The following is a 7,027-nucleotide window of genomic DNA, read 5'->3' as shown; positions in this document are numbered from 1 at the left end:
GAACAAGGAGAGGAGCCGACTTCGGCGGAAGTCGTGACAATATGGGAATTGTAATGTGACTAAAATAATTTAGTCACATTACAATTCCCATATTGTCACGTCTCTCCCTTCCCAGGGAGTATGATGGGGCCACAGTGTCTCCTGACCCCTCCTGTCTCAGCCTCCAGTATTTATGCTGCAGTAGTTTATGTGTCGGGGGGCTAGGGTCAGTCTGTTACATCTGGAGTATTCCTCTTGTCTTATCCGGTGTCCTGTGTGAATTTAAATATGCTCTCTCTAATTCTCTCTTTCTCTCTTTCTTTCTTTCTCTCTCTCGGAGGACCTGAGCCCTAGGACCATGCCTCAGGACTAGCTGGCATGATGACTCCTTGCTGTCCCCAGTCCACCTGGCCGTGCTGCTGCTCCAGTTTCAACTGTTCTGCCTGCGGCTATGGAACCCTGACCTGTTCACCGGACGTGCTACCTGTCCCAGACCTGCTGTCCCAGACCTGCTGGAACCCTGACCTGTTCACCGGATGTGCTACCTGTCACAGACCTGCTGTTTTCAACTCTCTAGAGACAGCAGGAGCGGTAGAGATACTCTCAAAGATCGGCTATGAAAAAGCCAATTGACACTTACTCTTGAGTTTCTGACTTGTTGCACCCTCGACAGCTAGCTAGTCAACTTCTACCGACTAGCAGCATTGTAGAAACTAATACATTACAACGGAACGATTTGATTAGTGTAGTGTTAGCTAACTACATAGTTGTCTTTGCTGTCTTTGTATCTAAGATAATTGTGTAGTTTAGAGTAATTATCGAGGTTAGCTAGCCAGGTTAGCTAGTGTTAGCTAGCTACATGGTTGCCTTTGTATCATGATAAGGTGTAGCACTGAAACTATCGAGGTTACCTAGCCAGCTACACTTTCAAACAAAGTCAACAACGCAGCCACTGCTAGCTAGCCTACTTTATCAGCCAGCAGTACTGTATCATTTTAGTCAATAAGTTGTCTTTGTCATAGTTTGTCAAAGTTTGATAATTGTGTAGTTTAGAATAATTATCGAGGTTAGCTGGCCAGCTATTTTCGTCCCCCGCGACGCCATTTCCAAACCTAGCCAACTATTACCGACGAGCAGCATTGTAGAAACTAAATACATTACAAAGGAACGTCTTGATTAGTGTTATGTTAGCTAGCTACATAGTTGCCTTTGTATCATGATAAGGTGTAGTACTGAAACTATCGAGGTTACCTAGCCAGCTACACTTTCAAACAAAGTCAACAACGCAGCCACTGCTAGCTAGCCTACTTCACCAGCCAGCAGTACTGTATCATTTTAATCATTTCAGTCAATAAGATTTTTGCAACGTAAGCTTAACTTTCTGAACATTCGAGACGTGTAGTCCACTTGTCATTCCAATCTCCTTTGCATTAGCGTAGCCTCTTCTGTAGCCTGTCAACTATGTGTCTGTCTATCCCTGTTCTCTCCTCTCTGCACAGGCCATACAAACGCTTCACACCGCTTGGCTGCTGCCACTCTAACCTGGTGGCCCCCGCGCGCACAACCCACGTGGAATTCCAGGTCTCCGGCAGCCTCTGGAACTGTCGGTCTGCGGCCAACAAGGCAGAGTTCATCTCAGCCTATGCTACCCTCCAGTCCCTCGACTTCTTGGCGCTGATGGAAACATGGATTACCACAGATAACACTGCTACTCCTACTGCTCTCTCCTCGTCTGAACACGTGTTCTCGCATACCCCTAGAGCATCTGGCCAGCGGGGGGGTGGCACTGGAATCCTCATCTCTCCCAACTGGACATTCTCTCTTTCTCCCCTGACCCATCTGTCTATCTCCTCCTTTGAATTCCATGCTGTCACAGTTACCAGCCCTTTCAAGCTTAACATCCTTATCATTTATCGCCCTCCAGGTTCCCTTGGAGAGTTCATCAATGAGCTTGACGCCTTGATAAGTTCCTTTCCTGAGGATGGCTCACCTCTCACAGTTCTGGGTGGCTTTAACCTCCCCACGTCGACCTTTGACTCATTCCTCTCTGCCTCCTTCTTTCCACTCATCTCCTCTTTTGACCTCACCCTCTCACCTTCCCCCCTTACTCACAAGTCAGGCAATACGCTTGACCTCATCTTTACTAGATGCTGTTCTTCCACTAATCTCATTGCAACTCCCCTCCAAGTCTCCGACCACTACCTTGTATCCTTTTCCCTCTCGCTCTCCTCCAACACTTCTCACTCTGCCCCTACTCGGATGGTATTGCACCATCGCAAACTTCGCTCTCTCTCTCCCGCTACTCTCTCCTCTTCCATCCTATCATCTCTTCCCTCTGCTCAAACCTTCTCCAACCTATCTCCAGATTCTGCCTCCTCTCCTCCCTTTCTGCATCCTTTGACTCTCTATGTCCCCTATCCTCCAGGCCGTCCTCCCCTCCTGCTCCGTGGCTCGACGACTCATTGCGAGCACACAGAACAGGGCTCCGGGCAGCCGAGCGGAAATGGAGGAAAATTCGCCTCCCTGCGGACCTGGCATCCTTTCACTCCCTCCTCTCTACATTTTCCTCTTCTGTTTCTGCTGCTAAAGCCACTTTCAACCACTCTAAATTCCAAGCATCTGCCTCTAACCCTAGGAAGCTCTTTGCCACCTTCGCCTCCCTCCTGAATCCTCCTCCCCCTCCCCCCCTCCTCCCTCTCTGCGGATGTCTTCGTCAACCATTTTGAAAAGAAGGTCAACGACATCCGATCCTCGTTTCTTAAGTCAAACGACACCGCTGGTCCTGCTCACACTGCCCTACCCTGTGCTTTGACCTCTTTCTCCCCTCTCTCTCCAGATGAAATCTCGCGTCTTGTGACGGCCGGCCGCCCAACAACCTGCCCGCTTGACCCTATCCCCTCCTCTCTTCTCCAAACCATTTCCGGAGACCTTCTCCCTTACCTAACCTCGCTCATCAACTCATCCTTGACCGCTGGCTACGTCCCTTCCATCTTCAAGAGAGCGAGAGTTGCACGCCTTCTGAAAAAACCTACACTCGATCCCTCTGATGTCAACAACTACAGACCAGTATACCTTCTTTCTTTTCTCTCCAAAACTCTTGAACGTGCCATCCTTGGCAAGCTCTCTTACTATCTCTCTCAGAATGACCTTCTTGATCAAAATCAGTCAGGTTTCAAGACTGGTCATCCAACTTAGACAGTTCTTCTCTGTGTCATGGAGGTCTATCGCACTGCTAAAGCTAACTCTCTCTCCTCTGCTCTCATCCTTCTAGACCTATCTGCTGCCTTTGATACTGTGAACCACCAGATGCTCCTCTCCACCCTCTCCGAGCTGGGCATCTCCGGCGCGGCCCACGCTTGGATTGCGTCCTACCTGACAGGTCACTCCTACCAGGTGGCGTGGCGAGAATCTGTCTCCGCACCACGTGCTCTCACCACTGGTGTCCCCCAGGGCTCTGTTCTAGGCCCTCTCCTATTCTCGCTATACACCAAGTCACTTGGCTCTGTCATATCCTCACATGGTCTCTCCTATGATTGCTATGCAGACGACACACAATTCATCTTCTCCTTTCCCCCTTCTGATAACCAGGTGGCGAATCGCATCTCTGCATGTCTGGCAGACATATGAGTGTGGATGACGGATCACCACCTCAAGCTGAACCTCGGCAAGACGGAGCTGCATGCCCGTTCCATGATCTCGCCATCACGGTTGACAACTCCATTGTGTCCTCCTCCCAGAGTGCTAAGAACCTTGGCGTGACCCTGGACAACACCCTGTCGTTCTCCACTAACATCAAGGCGGTGACCCGATCCTGTAGGTTCATGCTCTACAACATTCGCAGAGTACGACCCTGCCTCACACAGGAAGCGGCGCAGGTCCTAATCCAGGCACTTGTCATCTCCCGTCTGGATTACTGCAACTCGCTGTTGGCTGGGCTCCCTGCCTGTGCCATTAAATCCCTACAACTCATCCAGAATGCCGCAGCCTGTCTGGTGTTCAACCTTCCCAAGTTCTCTCACGTCACCCCGCTCCTCCGCTCTCTCCACTGGCTTCCAGTTGAAGCTCGCATCCGCTACAAGACCATGGTGCTTGCCTACGGAGCCATGAGGGGAACGGCACCTCCGTACCTTCAGGCTCTGATCAGTCCCTACACCCCAACGAGGGCACTGCGCTCATCCACCTCTGGCCTGCTGGCCCCCCTACCTCTGAGGAAGCACAGTTCCCGCTCAGCCCAGTCAAAACTGTTCGCTGCTCTGGCACCCCTATGGTGGAACAAGCTCCCTCACGACGCCAGCACAGCGGAGTCAATCACCACCTTCCGGAGACACCTGAAACCCCACAGTAATCCTTCTAAAAAGATAAAGTAATCCCCTAAAAGATTTAGATGCACTATTGTAAAGTGGTTGTTCCACTGGATATCATAAGGTGAATGGACCAATTTGTAAGTCGCTCTGGATAAGAGCGTCTGCTAAATGACTTAAATGTAAATGTAAATGTTAATTGCTATTCATATGATTTCGATGACATCAGGATCAGGTATCTGGACAGGCCTATTCTCACAAAAGTCCTTATTTAAATCAGGTCAAAGGCAAAATCACAGAAATTGTGCACAATACAGTCCGGATCTTAACTTTTTCACTCTTTTGTCGCAAAGAATTGTCCTTATATATATCAGGAAATTCAAATGAGCCTTGTGAATGGCTGAAAATGAGGGCAGCGCTTGCTTATAAAATTATATTCTCTCTCGCTCGCTCAAACGCTAGGCCTGAAATGCAGCCATACACACCAACAACTGTTTTTATATAGCTTAATAACACAAGATATATATTGATCTCCACTAGGCTAAGACATACTAGTCAGTGTACCCTAAGGATACAGATTAACTAAAAATTGAGCTAATTTGTGAACTGGGGTGTTCTAACGGTTAGGGCCGCTGCCTTCAGCCCGCACATATAGGTCTCCAGTGTTGGGGTGGGTTTGATTCTGGCACAAATAACTTAATACCTCGATTCAGTTGATGTAGTTACGAATTTCATATATGTATTGTCCAGGTTTAATTTACTCCTGATCTTAGGAAATAAATAGGAAACAAATAAGAACAGTCAGTAGGCTACATCAACATTAGTTCCCATTCATACAAAGTTTTGGATCAATTGCCATACTAGATTTGCTGTGGTAAACAAGGAAATAATTTATTTCCATTGCACTGAATGCTTGTCAATTAGATAAATCGTCCTTGGTCTATTAAAAAAATGACTAAGTTGTTGTGATGACAATACCAACCACAGGGCAAACATATCTTGAAAGACGTTGGTTGCAAGCATCTTTTAGGGAGCAATAATGAGGTGACCAATAACGGTTGCAATAGATATCAGCTGTGCGGGCGAATTTAGCTCGTATTGATGGTTTAACAAGACATCAGCTGTTGATAATAAGGATGCTGCCATTTGTAGCAGAATTTCTAGCCAGGATGTAAAAATTGGCATGTACCAATATACAGTTGAAGTCGGAAGTTTCCATACACTTAGGTTGGAGTTATTAAAACTCGTTTTTCAACCACTCCACAAATTTCTATTTTTTTAAAGTTGCTTAGGACATCTACTTTGTGCATGACACAAGTCATTTTTCCAACAATTGTTTACAGACATATTATTTCACTTAAAATTCACTGTATCACAATTCCAGTGTGTCAGAAGTTTACATACACTAAATTGACTGTGCCTTTAAACAGCTTGGAAAATTCCAGAAAATTATGTCATGGCTTTAGAACCTTCTGATAGGATAATTAACATCACTTGAGTCAATTGGAGGTTTACCTGTGGATGTATTTCAAGGCCTACCTTAAACTCAGTGCTTCTTTGCTTGACATCATGGTTCATCCTTGGGAACAATTTCCAAATGTCTGAAGGTACCACAATCATCTGTACAATCAATAGTACACAAGTATAAACACCATGGGACCACGCAGCCATCATACCGCTCAGGAAGGAGATGCGTTCGGTCTCCTAAAGATGAAAGTACTTTGGTGCGATAAGTGCACATCAATCCCAGAACAACAGTAAAGTACCTTGTGAAGATGCTGGAGGAAACAGGTACAGAAGTATCTATGTCCACAGAAAAACAATCAAGTTCATATTTATATCAAAAAACAGCTTTTTACATCAGCATGTGACTAGCATGTGACTAGCATTCCCACCGAACACTTCCGGTGAATTTACTAAATTACTCACGATAAACGTTCACAAAAAACATAACAATTATTTTAAGAATTATAGATACAGAACTCCTTTATGCAATCACTATGTCCGATTTTAAAATAGCTTTTCGTTGAAAGCACATTTTGCAATATTCTGAGTAGATAGCCCGGCCATCACAGGCTAGCTATTTTGACACCCACCAAGTGTGTCACTCACCAAACTAAGATTTCCCAGGACTTCTACTTCAATAACAAATGTTGGTTTGGTTATATCCAAATACCGGCGTTTTGTTTGTGCGTTCAAGACACTATCCGAAGGGTAAAGAAGGGTGACGCGCCCGACGCGTTTCGTGACAAAAATGTTCAAAATATTCCATTACCGTACTTCGAAGCATGTCAAGCGCTGTTTAAAATCAATTTTTATGCGATTTTTCTTGTAAAAAAGCGATAATATTCCGACCGGGAGTCGTTGTTTTTGTTCAAAGAGAGAGAAAGTAAACATGGTGTCGGCTCATGCACGCGCCTCCAGTCTCATTGTCCTCAGATCGACCACTATCCAAATGCGCTAATGTTTTTCAGCCATGGCCTGCAAAGTAACCATTCATCGTTCTGGCGCCTTCTGAGAGCCTATGGGAGCGTTAGAAAATGTCACGTTATGCCAGAGATCCCCTGTTTTGGTTAGAGATGATCAAGAAGGCCAAGAAATAGTCAGAGAGAGCGCTTCCTGTTTGGAATCTTCTCAGGTTTTGGCCTGCCAAATAAGTTCTGTTATATTCACAGACACCATTCAAACAATTTTAGAAACTTTGGGGTGTTTTCTATCCAAATCAAACAATTATATGCATATTCTAG

The sequence above is a fragment of the Salmo trutta genome, chromosome 39 (genome assembly GCF_901001165.1).
Source record: "Salmo trutta chromosome 39, fSalTru1.1, whole genome shotgun sequence".
Taxonomy (NCBI): domain Eukaryota; kingdom Metazoa; phylum Chordata; class Actinopteri; order Salmoniformes; family Salmonidae; genus Salmo; species Salmo trutta.
Note: the sequence above shows the minus strand (reverse complement) of the source record.